Below are 19,948 nucleotides of genomic sequence, written 5' to 3'. Positions count from 1 at the left end.
TGCCAGTCCTGCCCATCCCTCAAGCACGTTTCCGCAATAGCTATAATATCACAATCCCATGTACCGATCCATGCTCTGAGCTCATCTGCCTTACCTGTAAGGCCTCTTGCATTAAAGGAAATGCAGGTTAGCCTACCAGACCTTCCACGCTCCCTGTCCTGCCCCTGCCCGGCCTGCCGACTGGACTTGCTTGTTTTAACCTCTACATTTGCCTCATATATCTCATCGGAGAGACTACTTCTTTGGGTCCCACCTCCCTGCAAGACTAGTTTAAACCCACCCGAGTAGTACTAGCAAACCTCCCCGCAAGGATATTGATCCCCCTCCAGTTTGTATACAACCCGTCCTTCTTGTACAGGTCACCTCTGCACCAGAAGTGATCCCAATGATCCAAGTAGCTGAAACCCTCACGCCGACACCTGATCTTCAGCCACGCATTTATTTGCCTAATCCTCCTATGCCTACCCTCACTGGCACGTGGCACAGGGAGTAATCCTCAGATTACGACCCTAGAGGTCCTGCTTTTTAACCTTCTGCCGAACTCCCTATATTCACTTTGCAGGACCTCATCTCTATTCCTGCATATGTCGTCAGTACCAATATGGACCATGACGTCTGCCTGCTCACCCTCCCATTTCAGAATGTTCTGCAGCCGCTCCGAGGCTTCCTTGACCCTAGCAACAGGGACGCAACATACCATTCTGGAGTCGCGTTTGTGGCCACAGAAACATCTATCTGCAAACCAGGAGGAGGCCGAGATGAATCATCCACTCGTCACTTCTGGCCGAAATTGTTGCAAATGCTTCATCCTTGTTTTTTGCACTGATGTGCTGGTCTCCCCCATTATGGAGGATGAGGATGTTTGTGGAGTTTTCTCCTCCTGTTGGTTGTTGTTAACTTAACTTTATAATCAGTACACAGGGGAGCAAACTTACAGATAATTATCAAATGGGTGTGATGAGCTAACACAGGAATATATGTTACATTTAGTCGTTCAATGCCACGTGATAAAAAACACTCCAGGGAAGAAAGTTGCAGTTAATTGTTAAATTGTGCTCTCAAACAAATGCAAACGTGAATAGAGTTCCAATGATTTCTTAAATTATGCATGAGAAGCAACACACATGGAAATAAAGTGGCAACAAATCGTTAAATTTGACAGGATAAGCAATAAACAGGTCAATACTATTCAATTAATATTCAGTTGGATAAAACATATATGCTGACTGACTGAGTTATGTTAATTGCTAACTTGGTCATGGTGACGAGAGCACAGGGGCACAATGTAAGTGGTTAAATTGACCTTCACATCTCATAACATGGGAATAAATATATAGTTATTTGTGAAATTTGGATTTGCTAATTATTGAACATGGGAATAAACAGTAAACACTTCTTGATAATTTTCTTAATAACAGGGGCATCAAAGTTACAGAATTTATTTACGTTTCGCTTGAAAACAATAAACATGGAGATAAAGTTACAGGTCATTGTTAAATTGGACATAACAAGTGATATGCAGAAGAATAAAGCTACAGTTCGTCATTAAGTTGGACAGCATAAGCAATCTGCAGAAGAATAAAGTTACGTCTGCCTTTATTTCAGAGCACAATTAGATAACTAACAGCAGCTTTCTTCCCTGGAGTATCAAATGGAATTTTATGACTAACTGTGACATATTTGTTTAATTGAGTACAAAATGCACAGGGTAAAAAAAAGTAAATCGAAATTGATCTCGATATGAGTGTAGGGGTACCAAATTGTTAATTTGGCTTGATAGCCAAGTCACGGGCATATAAGTTTAAAGATAATTTGTAAATTTGTCTTGATATACAGTGTTCACATGAACAGTTGACAAAGATACAGATGATTCTTAAAATAGGCTTGATAACCAGAACCCAGTAAATAAAATCACAGCTAATTTGTAAGTTGGACATGAAAACTCAGACCTAGCAAAATAAAGTTGCAGTTAATTGGAAAATTGGACATGCATTTGATTCTTAGGGGAATACATTTACAGTTAATTGGTAAATATGACATAACAACCAAGATCCACAGGAATAAATTTAATGCTTATTCTGAAGTGAATGATAATTGATACAATGCAGAATAGAGTTACAGTTACATGCTCAATTGAATGGTGAAAACCGCGCACAGTGTAATTAAAGTTATAGTTAATTGTAAATTTATAAGTTTTAGCTAAAATACACAAGAATAAAATTACAATTAATTGTTTAGTTAAACCAAATAATGAATGCAGACCTGAATAGATTCGCAGTTAATTGTTAAATTTTTCTTTTATTAATACAGTGAAGAATAAAATTAGAAATTGAAAACTTTATCAACTTTGCTTTCAATTTCCACCCTTCTCTCACCTTTACATCGTCCATCCCCGACACTTCCCTACCCTTCCTCGACTTCTCTGTCTCCATATCTGGGGGTAGGTTGTCCACTAATATTCTTTAAAGCCCACCGACTCCCACAGATACCTCAAATAGACTTCCTCACACCCTGCTTCCTGTAAGGACTGGATTCCATTCTCCCAATTTTTCCCCTCCCGTGCATCTGTTCTGATGGTGCAATCTTCAACAACAGCGCTTCTGATATGTTTCCCTTTTAACTCAACTGAAGCTTCCCTCTGCCCCATCCACGATAGTCCACAGGGCCCTCAACCATGTCCAACCCATTTCTCGCACTTCTGCCCTCACCCTTCCCCTCCCTCGCAGAACCATGACAGGGTTTACCTTGTCCTCACTTTCCACCCACCAGCCTCCACATCCAAAGAATCATCCTCTGCAATTTCCGTCATCTCCAGCATGATGCCACCACCAAACGCTCCTTCCCCTCCCCTCCCTTGTCAGAATTCTGAAAGGATCGATTCCTCCGCAATACCGTGGCCCAGTTCTCCAGCACCTCCAACACCTCGACCCCTTCCCTCTGCAGCTTCCTGTGCAATCATCGGAGGTGTAATATCTGCCCCTTTACTACCACTCTCCTCACCATCCAAAGCCCCAAACATGCCTTTCAGGTGAAGAAGCGTTTTACTTCTACTAATTTTAATTCAGTATGCTGTTATCGCTGCTCTCAATTCTGTGTCCTCTACCCTGTGGAGACCAAACATTGATTGGGTGATCGCTTTGCGGAACACTTACACTCAGCCTGAAAACATGTCCCCGCGATTGTGGTTGCTTGCCATTTCAACAACCACTCCCCGCCCCCTCAATGCTGTTCTGTTCACATCTCTGTTCTGGGCTTGCTGAAGTGCTCCAGCAAACATCAACGTAAGCTCAAGGAACAGCATCTCATTTTTGTCCCAATTAGTTATGCAACAGACTAACAGATTGGACATAGAGTTCAATAATTTCAGAGCATGACTGGTATCTTTTTTATTTATATTTTTATGTTTTACCCTGTGCTTGTATACTTTTTTCATGTTTTTCCTTTCAGCTAGGATTTTTCATTACTCGGTCATTAATACTCGCTCTGCAGTAATACTTTGTCATTCACTGCACTATTAGTGCACTCTCTTTCCCTTTGCCCCATGACCTCCTTGCCAGTTAATCTCCCCGGCCCTCTGTCCTAAAACTAACATTAGAACATTTAGAACATTAGAACATTACAGCGCAGTACAGGCCCTTCGGCCCTCGATGTTGCGCCGACCATCTGACCTATACTATTCCATTTTCATCCATATGTCTATCCAATGACCACTTAAATGCCCTTAAAGTTGGCGAGTCTACTACTGTTGCAGGCAGGGCGTTCCACGCCCCTACTACTCTCTGCGTAAAGAAACTACCTCTGACATCTGTCCTATATCTTTCACCCCTCAACTTAAAGCTATGTCCCCTCGTGTTTGCCATCATCATCTGAGGAAAAAGACTCTTACTATCCACCCTATCTAACCCTCTGATTATCTTGTATGTCTCTATTAAGTCACCTCTCCTCCTCCTTCTCTCTAACGAAAACAACCCCAAGTCCCTCAGCCTTTCCTCGTAAGACCTTCCTTCCATACCAGGCAACATCCTCGTAAATCTCCTCTGCACCCTTTCCAAAGCTTCCACATCCTTCCTATAATGCGGTGACCAGAACTGCATGCAATACTCAAGGTGCGGCCTCACCAGAGTTTTGTACAGCTGCAGCATGACCTCGTGGCTCCGAAACTCGATCCCCCTACTAATAAAAGCTAACACACCATATGCCTTCTTAACAGCCCTATTAACCTGGGTAGCAACTTTCAGGGATTTATGTACCTGGACACCAAGATCTCTTTGTTCATCTACACTACCAAGAATCTTCCCATTAGCCCAGTACTCTGCATTCCTGTTACTCCTTCCAAAGTGAATCACCTCACACTTCTCCGCATTAAACTCCATTTGCCATCTCTCAGCCCAGCCCTGCAGCCTATCTATGTCCCTCTGTACCCTACAACACCCTTCGACACTATCCACAACTCCACCGACCTTCGTGTCATCCGCAAATTTACTAACCCACCCTTCCACACCCTCATCCAGGTCATTTATAAAAATGACAAACAGCAGTGGCCCCAAAACAGAACCTTGCGGTACACCACTAGTAAGTAAACTCCAGGATGAACATTTGCCATCAACCACCACCCTCTGTCTTCTTTCAGCTAGCCAATTTCTGATCCAAAGCTCTAAATCACCTTCAATCCCATACTTCCGTATTTTCTGCAATAGCCTACCGTGGGGAAACTTATCAAACGCCTTACTGAAATCCATATACACCACATCCACGGCTTTACCCTCATCCACCTGTTTGGTCACCTTCTCGAAAAACTCAATAAGGTTTGTGAGGCACGACCTACCCTTCACAAAACCGTGCTGACTATCGCAAATGAACTTATTCTTTTCAAGATGATTATAAATCCTATCTCTTATGACCTTTTCCAACATTTTACCCACAACCGAAGTAAGGCTCACAGGTCTATAATTACCAGGGCTGTCTCTACTCCCCTTCTTGAACAAGGGGACAACATTTGCTATCCTCCAGTCCTCCGGCACTACTCCTGTCCACAATGACGACATAAAGATCAACAACAACGGCTCTGCAATCTCCTCCCTGGCTTCCCAGAGAATCCTAGGATAAATCCCATCTGGCCCAGGGGACATATCTATTTTCACTCTTTCCAAAATTGCTAACACCTCCTCCTTGTGAATCTCAATCCCATCTAGCCTAGTAGGCTGTATCTCAGTAATCTCCACGGCAACATTTTCTTTCTCTACTGTAAATACTGACGAAAAATATTCATTTAACGCTTCCCCTATCTGCTCTGATTCCGCACACAACTTCCCACTACTATCCTTGATTGGCCCTAATCTAACTCTTATCATTCTTTTATTCCTGATATACCTATAGAAAGCCTTAGGGTTTTCTTTGATCCTATCCGCCAATGACTTCTCGTGCCCTCTCCTTGCTCTTCTGATCTAACCTTCCCTTTTGATCTCTTCACCCACCCCACCCCCACTTTACTTGCTTAAAACCTATTGCATTTATAACCTTTTTCCTGTTCTGATGAAGGGTCACCGACCTGAAATGTTAACTCTGTTTCTCTCTCCACAGATTCCGCCAGACCTACGAAGTATTTCCAACACTTTCGGTTTTTATTTCAAGTTTCTGGCATTCTCAGTATTTTGCTTTGATGATGAGTCCATTATCAAAGATTTTATGCAGAGCACTTGGAGAACAGCGCCAGAATCGGACAGAGTCACCATGGATTTACGAAAAGGAAATCATGCTTGACAAATCTACTAGAATTCTTCGAGGATGTAACTAGTAGAGTTGATGAAGGGGAGCCAGTGGGTGTGGTTTATTTGGACTTTTAGAAGGCTTTCAACAAAGTCCCACATAAGAGATTAGCATGTAAAATTAAAGCGCATGGAATTGGGGGGAGTGTACTGCGATGGATAGAAAATTGGTTGGCAGACAGGAAACAAAGAGTTGGGATAAATGGTCTTTATCTGAACGGCAGGCAGTGGCTAGTGGTGTACCGCAGGGATCGGTGATAGGATCCCAGCTATTCACAATATATATTAATGATTTAGATGAGGGAACTAGATGTAATGTCTCCAAATTTGCAGATGACACAAAACTGGGTGGGAGGGTGACTGTTGAGGAGGATGCAGAGAGGCTTCAGGGTGATATGGACAAGTTGAGTGAGTGGGCTAATGCATGGCAGAAGCAGTATGATGTGGATAAATGTCAGGTTATCCTCTTTGGTAGCAAAAATAGGAAGGCAGATTATTATCTGAACGGATATAAACTGAGAGAGGCGAATATGCAGTGAGACCTGGATGTTCTCGTACACCAGTCACTGAAGGTAAGCATGCAGGTGCAACAGGCGGTAAAGAAAGGCAAATGGTATGTTGGCCTGCATAGCGACAGGATTCCAGTAGAAGAGCAGCGATGTCGTGCAGCAATTATACAGGGCCTTGGTGAGGCCACACCTGGAATATTGTGTGCAGTTTTGGTCTCCTTATCTGAGGAATGATGTTCTTGCAATAGAGGGACTGCAGCGAATGTTTACCAGGCTGAATACTGGGATAGTGGGAATGACATATGGGGAGAGTGTCGGTTAGGATTATTTTCGCTGGAGTTCAGAAGAGTGAGGGTGGGGTGGGGGGGTCTTATAGATACCTATAAAATTCTAACAGGACTTGACAGGGTAGATGCAGGAAGGATGTTCTCGATGGTGTGAGAGTCCAGATCCAGGGCTCATAGTCTAAGGATACAGGGTAAACCTTTCAGGACTGAGATGAGGAGAAATTTCTTCACCCAGAGAGAGGTGAACCTGTGGAATTCGCTACCACAGAAAGCAGTTGAGACCAAAACATTGCATGTTTACAAGAAGGAGTTAGGTTCAGCTCCTGAGTCTAAAGGGATCAAAGGGTATGGGGCGAAAGCGGGAACAGTTTACTGAGTTAGATGATCAGCCATGATTATAATGAATGGCGAAGCAGACTCAAAGGCCAGAATGGCCTAATCCTGCTCCTATTTTCTATGTTTCTATAATATTCGAGTTAATTACTAAATTGGACTTGCTCACTAGTACACAGCGAAACAATGTTACAATTAGCAGTTACTTTGTGCACATTTATTAACGTGCCCCAGATGCAGTCTCGTTGAGGCCCCAGAGCTGTTGCTCTACGTCACTACCTTTGTACTTGATTCCCGTTGCAATAAACACTTACGTTCCATTTGCCTTCCAAATCATTTGCTGTACCTGCATGCTAACCTTTTTGTGATTCCTGTCCCAGGACACCTGATCCCTCTGTAATATAGAGTCTTGATTATCTCCATATTTAAATAATATTCTGCTTGTGTATACTTCCTACATTACACTCCATCTGCCAAATATTTGCCCACTCGCTTAAACTATCCAAATCCATCTGTAGACGTTTGAAGTCCTCTTGACAACTTACTTTCCTACCTATCTTTGTGTCACCAACAAATTACTTTGATGATGTATTAGTTGGAGATGCTTATTGATTGAGATACAATACATTCAGTGTCTTTATCCAAGTTATTGATATCGATTGTAAATAGTTGAGGCCCCAGCACCAATCCCTGTGGCACTCCACTAGTTACAGCCGGCCAATCTGTAAAAGAACCATTTATCCCTACTTTTTGTTTCCTGTTAGCAAACCAATTCTCTCTCCAAGGGAATATGTTACTCCCTATAACATGAACTCTTATTTTGTACAGTAACCTTTGATGTGGCACCTTAACAAATAATTCTTTGCAAAACCAGGTACAGCACATTTACATGTTTCCCATTATCCATCTTCTTTGTTACTTCCTCAAGGAACTCTGATAAGTTCATCAAACATGACTTCCCTTTCAAATAACCATGTTCTAACTGCCTGATTGCAATTTAACTTTCCAAATGTCCTGCTGTTACCTCCTTAATAATGGTTTCTGGCATTTTTGCTATGACAGATAACTGGCATATGATTTCCCTCTTTCTGACTACCTCCTTTCTTAAATAGATGAGAAATATATTAAGAGAATAAAGCTTGATTGCTATTTATAACCAATACGCAGGGGGAATAATATTTCAGGCAGAGTACTCTGAAATTAACATGAATCTTAAGCTGACTTTCTAATGTTTCAATATCTCTGATGGATCCTTCTGGTCACCATCAGATAAGGTAGAAACTTTGATTTTGTGCGGCCTTTGCTTTCTCGGTGATCCTGATTTTTCCTGCCTGTTTCTCTGCATCCACAAATTCATGGTCTAGGAAACATAGTTCAATCGTCTGCCTAAACTATTTGAAGTCATCTAGGACATTAGGTGTTTCCCAGTCCATCTCTGGAAATCTGGCTGCCATTGCCTAAGTCTTCTACTATTTTCTCTCCCGGAGGAGCAAAAATTGTTTTAAAAGTTTCAGCAACCTGCGATGTATGCAAAGCTGATCAAGAACCACACCCTGAGCTGTGTTACTGTCGCACACAGTTGTGAGTTTGCAGGCAGAAGGGGCCCTGGTTTTACGGTCAGCTAATGGCGCAATGCTATGACAGTGGGAAGGGATCAATGCCAAAACACAACGCTCCCTGATCTCTGAAGCTGAAAATACCAATAGTTTCCCTGCTGGCTAGTGGCAAAACTGGGAATGTACCCAAATTGCTCTTTCAATCATGACTCTCACTGTTGCTCTCCTAATGTGAGATCTGTGATCCCATCGCAATGCTTCAGGTAGGGCTTCTGATTTGAATTTTCAGCTGCTGATTAATGCTCACAGCCGCTGCCACCATATTGTACTATCTATTTCTAGTTTCATACAAATAAATCTGAAGGACAGCCATACATGTTTAGAAAACAAAGCTTTAATGAAGACTTACCATTTTTTCAGCTTGCATATGCTACTGTCTGAGAGAACTAAATCATGTGATACTGCATCACTTCCTATGATGACATACATATAAGCAGAAACATATATTTAAATGATTATATTTGATAAACTAGCAAATGCACGATCACAACAGTATTTTATTAGTTTGAGAAACCATTACTTTGAGTTGATGTATTAGTTGGTGGTGCTTATTGATTGAGAGGCTGTATTAGTTTGAGGCACTCCATTCAGTTAAATTGATGTATCAGTTTTAGGTATTGTTATTCTTGGAGGTACTCTATTCATTTGAGAGGTTGCATTTGTCTGAGGGGCTGCATTTGGTTGAGGTGATGTATTTATGGAGAGGTTCTATGAGTTTGATGCTCTATGTTTAAATGAATTGATGCATCAATTTTAAGTGCAGTTACATTTTGAGGTATTAGTTTGAAATGCTGTATTAGTTTGAGGTGCTGTATTATTTTAAGGTCTATATCAGTCTGAAGGTCAGTATTAGTTTGAGGTGCTGAATTAGTTTCAGGGGCTGCATTAGTTGGCGGGAATACGGGTAATGTAGGGCACGGTATAAATCAGGAAATTACAGCCGCATGTAGCAAGGTTAATACAGTGATCAGGAGGTACTTCAATCTACATATAGAGTAGGTAAACCTAATTATCACTAATGCTATAGGAGACAAATTTCTGGAATGTATGCGAGATGTTCTGTACTGTAGAACAGTATGTTGAGGAACCAACTAGAGAACGGGTTATTTTAGATCTAGTATTGTGCAATGAAAAAGGACTAATGGGCTAATTAGAAATCCCATTGCAAAGGATCCACGAGGAAAGAGTGACCATAATATGATAGAATTTTGCATTAAATTTAAAGATGTGGTTCAGTTTGAAGCTAGGGTTATAAATCTAACAAAGAAAACTATGAAGGTATGAGGGCAAATTAGCTGTAGTAGATTGTGAAACTACATTAAAAAAGCATGATGGTAGACAGGCAATAACAAGAATTTAAAGAATTAACACATGCTTTTCAACAAATTTACATTCTTTTGAGGTACAGAAACCCAGCAAGAAAGGTGATCCAACTATGGCTATCATAAGAAGATCGACATTGTTTTAGAGCAAAGGAAGTGGTTGATAAAATTGCCACAAATGTAGCAAGCCTGATGATTGGAAGCATTTTAAAGTTCAATAAAGGAGGACCAAGAAACTGATACAGAATATGACAGTAAACTCGTAAGAAACATAAAAACGGATTGTAAAAGCTTCTATTGGGTAGTAAAAAGGTAAAGAATAGCAATCACAAATGTGGGCCCACCACAGACAGAGACTGGAGAATATATAATGAGGCAGAGAAGTGGAAACAAGTGCCTTGTGTGTGTCTTCACGGAGGAGGATACAAAGAAACCTCCCAGGGATGCTAGAACTCTAAGGGACTAGAGACAATGAGGAAGTGAAAGTCATCGTATGAGCAAGAAAGTGGACGAGAGAAATTATGTAACTGAAAGTTGATAAATCACCTGGACATGATTCGCATCCTGCGGTGTTGAAAGGGGTGGCCATAGAGATAATGGATGCATTATTGATCATCCTCCAAAATTCTATAGATTCTGGAACAGTTCCTGCAGATTCAAATAGCAAATGTAACTCCACTGTTTGAAAAAGAAGGGAGAGCGAAAACATGGAATTTAAGACCTATTAGACAGACATCAGTAGTACAGAAAATGCTAGAATTTATGATAAAGGATGTGATAACTGGACACTCAGAAAATAATGATAGGCTTGGGCAGGGTCAACATAGATTTATGAGAGGGAAATCATATTTATAACAAACCTGATAGAGTTTTTTGAGGATTTAACTAGAAGAATAGATTAGGAGAAAACAGTGGATGCGGTGTATTTGGAATTTCCAAAGGCTTTCCATCAGGGACCACACAGGTGGTTACTAAGCACAATTAGATCTCATGGGATTGGGGTATTATTTACTGGCATGGATTAAGAGCAGTTTCAAGGACAGAAAACCAAGAATAGGAATAAATGTGCCATTCTCAGGTTGGCAGACTGCAATTAGTCGGGTAAACCAAGGATCAGTGCTTGGGCCACTGCTCTTCACAATGTGTAGCAATGATTTGGATGTGGGGACCAAATGTAATAGTTTCAGGTTTGATGATGACACAAAACTAGATGGGAATGCGAGTAGTGAGGAGGCTACAAAGAAGCTTCAAATGGATTTAGCCAGGCTCAGTAAATGGGCAGAAAGATGGCAGATGGAATATAACATAGAAAATATGACGTTATCCACTTTGGTAGGAGAAACAGAAATGCAGAGTATTTCTTAAATGGTGAGAGATTGGGAAGTGTTGATGTCCAAAGAGGCCTGGTAGTCTTTGTTCATAATTTACTGAAAGCTAACATACAGATGCAGCAAGCAATTAGGAGGGTACATGGTATATAGGCCTTTAATGCAAGGGGATGTGAGTACAGGACTAAAGAAGTGTTGCTGCAGTTGTACAGAGCCTTGTGAGGCTGCACCTGGAGTATTGCTTACTGTTTTCATCTTCTTACATAATGAAGGCTAGAGGGAGTGCAACAAAGTCTCACCAGATTGATCCCTGTGATGGCAGGTTTGTCTTATCAGGCGGGATTGAGGAGACAGGGCCTATATTCTCTCGAGTTTAGAAGAATGAGAGGTGATCTCATTGAACCATACAAAATTCTTACAGGGCCCGACAGGCTAGATGCAGGAAGGATGTCTCCCCTGGCTGGAGGTCTACAACCAGGGTCAAAGAATCATAATAAGAAGTAGGCCATTTAGGACTGAGATAAGGAGGAACTTCTTCACTCAGAAGGTGGTGAATCTTTGGAATTCTCTACCCCAGACGGCTGTGGAGGCTCAGTCATTGAGCATGTTCAAGACCGAGATCAATAAATTTCTAGCTATTAAAGATAGCAGTGGATATGGGGATAAAGCCAGAAAATGGCATCGAGGTAGAAGATCAGCCATGACCTGGATTAATGGCGGAGCAGGCTCGAGGGACCGAATGGCCTACTCCTGCTCCCATTTCGTAAGTCCGTATGTTCCAATGGAATATATTTGTTTGAGGTACCGTATCAGTTTGATGGACTGTATTAGTTTGATGGACTGTATTGGTTTGAGAGACCACGTTCATTTGAGGGTCTGTATTACTTTGAGGGCTTGTATTAGCTTCAGTGACTTTGACATTTGGGTAATTGCATCGGTCTGAGAGACTGCTAATTTTACGGACTGTATTAGCTTGAGTGGCTGTATTAGTTTGAGGGTCTGTATGATTTTCAGGGACTGTAATAGCTTGAGGGACTGTATTAGTTTAATGGATTGTATTAATGTTTAGTTTGGTTTCGTGATACAGCACTGAAACAGGCCCTTCGGCCCACCGAGTCTGTGCTGACCATAAACCACCCATTTATACTAATTCTACACTAATTCCATATTCCTACCACATCCCCTCCTGTCCTGACATTTCCCTACCACCTACCTATACTAGGGGCAATTTATAATTGCCAATTTACCTATCAACCTGCATGTGGGAGGAAACCCACGCAGACACAGGGAGAAGTTGCAAACTCCACACAGGCAGTAACCAGAATTGAACCCGGGTGCTTGAGCTGTGAGGCTGCGGTGCTAACCACTGCGCCCAATAATATGTCAGTTATGATATTAGTTTCTGGGACGTATTAGTTTGAGGGTTTATTAGTTGAATGTCTGTGGTAGTTTGAGTGGCTGTGTTAGTTTGCCGGGCTGCAGCAGTTTGAGGATCCATATGCATAATTTCCTTCTTTTTAATTATTTAGTTGAATGGTCACAGTTAAAGCGAGCAGTGACATCCCAGAATACAGTACAGCAGCCCTGGAAGGGCACAATAACATTAGAATTTAGTTATTGAATGGTAACCATAGAGTGAAAGCCATCAATGAATCAATATGAGAAATATAAATGTGTTTTGATGGTGTTTCGAGGAATATCACCATTGTAGGGAGAATACTAATTATAATTATCATGAGTTAATTAATGTGATCAAAACCGTCCAGTCTTTGGGTTGTTCAAATTCAATCTCAGCACTAAATGTATTCCATCACAACAGGGACTTGATATAAATATATAATTTATGCAAAGTTGCAACCTTTAGTATCCCCATGGAGTTTCCACAAAGTATAAATTAAAGGCTCTGGGACTGTATCGTCTCAGAGTTTAATATACAGAGATTGCCTGCAGCACGAAGGTGACAGAGCACTTCACACAGAAAATGCATCAACCAATTAACAGTATCCAGAAAATGTTCTACATTATCCTTGCTATCACTGGTGTTCCTGGTAAGTGAGTATAACCACTGACGTTGTGTAAATCTGTTTGTGATCTGCTCTCTGGTTTTGGTTTTCCCAGCTGAAATTAAGCCTTGGTTTACAACTCGCAGTCTTGTTGTATTTTTAAGTCATTGCCTTTACTTGAATATTGGGTACTATTGAATAAAATCTCAGCACAAGCAAATTTCCGAGGAAAGGTATTGCTGGGAGCATCTGTCACAGTAGAATTATACTGAGTATGGGTCACCAACCAGAGAGGAACACATGATCCCATGTGACCATGTATGACTGGGATTATCTGTCACTTTAAAATTATACTGCGTGTGTGTCACTAACCAGATAGGAACACATGATCACAGTAACCATGTACTGCTGGGATCTTTTGTCACCGGAGAATCGCACTGAGTGTTGTCACTAACTGGATTGGAACACCTGATCCCGGTAACCATGAATTACTGGGATTAACTGTCAGTTTAGAATATACAGAGTGTGGGTCACTCATCAGTGTGGATCAAGCCAGTACGACTTTGAAATAATTATTTCAGTTGACTGATCTCTGCACTCCACCGAGCTGACTCCATGTTTTATGAATGTAATCGGGGAGAAAGGAGTTGAATTTTGCCGTTGGGTGAAGCTGTTGTTTACTACGTGTTTAAAGTGAAATGCATTGATTTTGCTCTGTTTCCTATTGAAGTGCACCAACTGAAACAGATGATAACTATTTACAAACAGGCAAACAACAGCACAGCACTGTTACAGCATTCTAATCCTCTGGATAATGACTTATTCTTACTTTAATTAAAATGACTGTAAACAGTGTCTGCTGCTGATTCGTCTCCTTCCCCAATACAATCATGAGAATCTGTGGGTCATGGATGTTGAATTTTGTCATATTGCTGTTAAACCAGACGAATGTTGGGCTGTGGTTAGTGTTGTATATTGTTGATAGTGTTTAAGATGCTCGATCGAGCTTTGTCTACAGAATTCTAGGAGTCTGTGTAGGTCTAAATCATAACTCGTTTGTTGAATTTACTCAATTATTTCCACTCTCCTTAAGCATGTCTTACAGGCTCCTCTCATTATGGTTCTTGCTTCTTACAAGCCTATTACACATGTGACTATTACAGCATCATCACCACTGGAGTGGGTGGGGTTACTCTCACTGTCTTAAACACTAGCCCTTTCAGACCTTGATAATATATCTCCTGCCAAGTCTTTTTCCATATCACTTTTTGGTTTATATGCATTCATTCTGTTTGAATTTACCCCATCTCTCCACAAGTCTCTAACATCACAGATTCAATCTGTCAGGAGACTTATGACTCTCTCTGATTGTGTTCTTGTCGGACTTGAAAGATCATTAGTCTCTCTTATAAGTGTTGGTTGATGACTTGGATGGCCCTAACTAAAGTTTTCATGATTGCCATCTGGCTCATGCAAATACATGCAAGCAACTAATTGTTGTTTCTGAGGAATAGGGTTAAGGTTTTCCCTATTTCTTCTTCTAGTACCATCTGAAGAATGTATTAAATAAGATCTCTGATGATTTTCGTTTCTATGGATGGCAACACCTTCCCTTCCTTCGTCTTGTATCCATAACTTTTCTCCTTTCTTCAACTTTGGTAGGTTTCTGGTATGAAATGTGCTTTTGTAATTACGAGCTTGTTGTTTCGTGTAGGACTTCTTTTTGTCTTGTACTCGCTGATAATCCTGGAGGTAGTTTTTTGGGTGGAATAGGAAGTTGAGTTTTGAGCTTCTTCACCGTCAACAGCTCTGTAGGTGATAGTGCACATAACAATGGAGTAGATTGATAATTCAATAGAGAAGTATTGGCTTGCAAACTGTGGTCCTTTGTCCGATACAACCTCATCAGGAATAATATCAAAGGGGCGGCACAGTGGCGCAGTGGTTAGCACCGCAGCCTCACAGCTCCAGGGACCCGGGTTCGATTCCGGGTACTGCCTGTGTGGAGTTTGCAAGTTCTCCCTGTGTCTGCGTGGGTTTTCTCCGGGTGCTCCGGTTTCCTCCCACAAGCCAAAAGACTTGCAGGTTGATAGGTAAATTGGCCATTATAAATTGTCGCTAGTATAGGTAGGTGGTAGGGAAATATAGGGACAGGTGGGGATGATTGGTAGGAATATGGGATTAGTCTAGGATTAGTATAAATGGGTGGTTGATGTTCGGCACAGACTCGGTGGGCTGAAGGACCTGTTTCAGTGCTGTATCTCTAATCATTTCCTGTAAATTTCGAATGACAGATTCTGTAGTTGACGAGTACAACCTTTCCACTTCAATGCATCTGGAAAATAATCAATCGCTAACATGTAGGATTTTCTATGGTACATAAATAATTCCATCCCTAGACATTCCCACGGTCTGGTTGGAAATTGTGTCGATATACATGGACTCTGAACCTCATAGGGGGTCTCATGGCATCAGGTCCAACATGGACGAGGGGAGCTCCTGCTGATAACCAGCTACTGCCATCCATCGGCTGATGAATCAGTACTGCTGCATACAGAACACCAATTGGAAGAAGCACTGAGGGGGACAAGCGCACCAACTATACTCTGCATGTGTGATCTTAATGTCCATCACCAAGAGTACCTCGGTAAAACCATTACTGGCCAAGCTGGCCGAGTCCTAAAGGACATTGATGGTAGACTGGATCTGCAGCAGGTGATGAGTGAACCAACAAGAAGGAAAGACATACTTGACCTCCTTCTCACCAATCTACCTGGCGCAGATGCATCCACCCATGATAGCTTTGGAGGAGTAACCACAGCACAGTGTTGTGGCTAATCTGCACTTAATCTTAAAGAATCCACGGAAGCTGATTGCTGAAAGGTACATCAAAATTTTAATTACACATGAAATCATGCAATACAACCTCTCACGAACTTGCACAGAATCATGAATCATCAAAGTAAAAGCTCTCACTACTTGCACAGTATACTACCAGTCAAGGCTCGAGGTAATCAGTCTCGGACTTGTGGCTGCTGTTCTCTTCCCTGAGCCTTTGGCTCAGGGTATCTTCTCGAGTGTTCTTCGACAGGCTCTTGTGCCTTCTCCAGTTTCAGTCAGGGGTTAAATCTTCTTTCCAAGAGCCTTCCCTCTTACCAACACATAGGAGTCTGGTATAATGACATAATGCTAATTCCTTATTGGGTTCAGTGAGAACCTAGTCATTTCTTTAAGTTTCCCATTGTCGACTGTGAGTCTAATCGTATCTGGTGTCCATGGCGAATCATTGATCTGGTACGTACAAGGACGGTGTCTGGTAACATCTCCTGTTCTTCGATACTTTCTACAATTTCTTGGCCATCTGTGTGCTGTGGCCCCTTTCTACCCAGCCCCCCTATGCTTCAACATACTGTGCATTGTTGTGCGACTAGCCCCTTTGTTTCAACTAAGTTCTTCTATGTTTTAGCTGTATGTGTTTTTACTGGGTCTACATTTCACTACCCCCCCCCCCCCTCCTCACCACCGATTTGATCCTGCAGGGATCTCGTTTCTCTTAGGTTGTACACTTGTACAATTACAACTACATTTTCAAAGCAAAATCATCAGCAGTGTCATGTTAAAGAAAGTACAATTTAAGCATTTCTATTCGATAATCAATCACTTGTCCAAACATAATGCAGTCGCAATTTCATTTTTGGAGTACATTGATCATTAATTAATGCATTTAAGTACACACAAATCTGTAATACCATTACCCTCGTGTTACATAATTAATTGTCTATCTTTTCAAAGAGTAAGTTCGAATACTGATTGCCTTTATGGTAGCTGTCCAACCTGCATTCATGCCTCCTGTCACATTGATTGAGTAATTGCTTAAGTTTCCAAATTAAGTACGTCGCATATATCACAATGACACCTGAAAGGGAGTTCAGTCACCCTCCAATTCCGAGAAAGACCACACGAGACTCAAGCACCTTTGTTTATGCAAGCATATGCAGGAGAGATCGTAGCCATACAAGATGACGTACAAACTCCCCGAGTGGTTCCAAAGCATCATTCTTATACCATTTTACAGATAACAGTTCGTTTGCATTTACCAATCAATTGGTTACACTTCTTACTCTCTTATCTCTATCCAATTGTGTCTACTTGTACATAGCTAGATTACCCTATTACATTCTAAGCAGGTATACATTATACTATCCAATCATTAGCAAGACACATACACATGAAACTTAGGGAGTTGTCTGGTTTTTGTCACTCCTGACATTATCAGACCTTCTCCTTTATTCACCCTAAGGCATGTACACATGAAACATAGTTGACCCTTTCTGGTTCCAATCACTCTGACAACTTGTGGTTCATCAGGCATTCTCCTTTGTTCATTGTCCTAGTCTTCCCTCCACTCCACTCCCTTCAGTACCCAAAACCACTATCAGGACATGGGAGATAATTCTAAACCAGGGGTGTAGCTACATGTGTGACCCCCAGTTCCATAAGTCCTCGCACCAAGTAGACTAGTTTATCTCGTTAATCACATGTTGTAGCTTCTTCGATTGTTTTTCGAGATTGCAGTGCACTGCACCAATGGCCTCGAGCTGTTGTCTCTCTTTCCCTAAGCGTGTGGGCAATGGCTGAATAGTATATTCGTATTCCCGGAGGTAATTTATCAAGTTCTGCTTAATACTTTCTGTCACAGTTAACATGTCTGTCTTCTGTTTATGTATGCCTGCCAACTCCATCTTTCCTACTCCGTTTGGTATTTGTGGGTTGAAACAGAACATGCTGTTGCTCACCAGACAAGTTTGGTTATTTCCGTGGCGGTTAAGCAATATCTCCCCTTTCCCACATAAGCCACATGTATTAGCCCTGACAATGCTTTCCCAGTTTCCATGGTGCAATTTGCATTGGAAGTAAATCCACATTTTGATTCTGCTGTTTGATATGTAGGATGAGGACATATGACAACATGTTTTTCCAGACTACACTCGAACAACGTTGTTCCAACTATCTCGTTTCCGTTTTCCATAACATGGGTAATATATCGTAGCATTTTATGTAATCTTTTCCCCTTATCACCCCTATATTTTCTACTTCATATAATTGCATCCCTTACTTATCTCTTGGAATTATAGGTATTCCCAATGCTACACCAATGCTCATAGATCTTGTATTTACACAAAGAACAAAGAACAAAGATAATTACAGCACAGGAACAGGCCCTTCGGCCCTCCAAGCCTGCGCCGATCCAGATCCTCTCTCTAAACATGTCGCCTATTTTCTAAGCTTCTGTATCTCTTTTCTTCCTGCCCATTCATGTATCTGTCCAGATACATCTTAAAAGACTCCATCGTGCCCGCATCTACCACCTCCGCTGGCAATGCGTTCCAGGTGCCCACCACCCTCTGCGTAAAGAACTTTCCACGCATATCCCCCCTAAACTTTTCCCCTTTCACTTTGAACTCGTGTCCTCTAGTAATTGAAACCCCCACTCTGGGAAAAAAGCTTCTTGCTATCCATCCTGTCTATACCTCTCATGATTTTGTACACCTCAATCAGGTCCCCCCTCAACCTCCGTCTTTCTAATGAAAATAATCCTAATCTACTCAACCTCTCTTCATAGCTAGCGCCCTCCATACCAGGCAACATCCTGGTGAACCTCCTCTGCACCCTCTCCAAAGCATCCACATCCTTTTGATAATGTGGCGGCCAGAACTGTACGCAGTATTCCAAATGTGGCCAAACCAAAGTCCTATACAACTGTAACATGACCTGCCAACTCTTGTAATCAATGCCCCGTCCGATGAAGGAAAGCATGCCATATGCCTTCTTGACCACTCTATTTACCTGCGTTGCCACCTTCAGGGAACAGTGGACCTGAACACCCAAATCTCTCTGGACATCAATTTTCCCCAGGACTTTTCCATTTACTGTATAGTTCACTCTTGAATTGGATCTTCCAAAATGCATCACCTCGCATTTGCCCTGATTGAACTCCATCTGCCATTTCTCTGCCCAACTCTCCAATCTATCTATATTCTGCTGTATTCTCTGACAGTCCCCTTCACTATCTGCTACTCCACCAATCTTAGTGTCGTCTGCAAATTTGCTAATCAGTCCACCTATACTTTCCTCCAAATCATTAATGTATATCACAAACAACAGTGGTCCCAGCACGGATCCCTGTGGAACACCTTTGGTCACACGTCTCCATTTTGAGAAACTCCCTTCTACTGCTACTCTCTGTCTCCTGTTGCCCAGCCAGTTCTTTATCCATCTTGCTAGTACACCTTGGACCCCAAGCGCCTTCACTTTCTCCATCAGCCTGCCATGGGGAACCTTATCAAACGCCTTACTGAAGTCCATGTATATGACATCGACAGCCCTTCCGTCATCAATCAACTTTGTCACTACACACTCCTAACTTTTCCATTGCTTCACATGTTTCCTGTCAACTTTATCATTTGTGTAACTAGCTAAGTACTCCAACTGGGTGTCATTTATCTGAACTGGAACTTGTCCCGCATCAATTTGCCTCAAATTTACCCGAGTTTGTTCTAACATCCATGCACCATATATACGACAAACACTTTCATGATTTGAAATATCGTGGACTGCTTTACCTTTTCTATTATATCATTAATAGTATGAGCATGACCATCCAGCACTCTCACCAGTCAAGTCACTGCATTCATCAGATCCTGTCCCACTTCAGCTACACCACTCTGTACATTTTGTTCCTTTTTCAAAATATCCTTTACTAGCTGGCTGAGAGTTCTAACTTT

This window comes from Heterodontus francisci, chromosome 44, assembly GCF_036365525.1.
Source record: "Heterodontus francisci isolate sHetFra1 chromosome 44, sHetFra1.hap1, whole genome shotgun sequence".
Lineage (NCBI taxonomy): Eukaryota > Metazoa > Chordata > Chondrichthyes > Heterodontiformes > Heterodontidae > Heterodontus > Heterodontus francisci.
The sequence above is the reverse complement of the archived record's forward strand: the minus strand, read 5'-3'. Positions refer to the sequence as shown.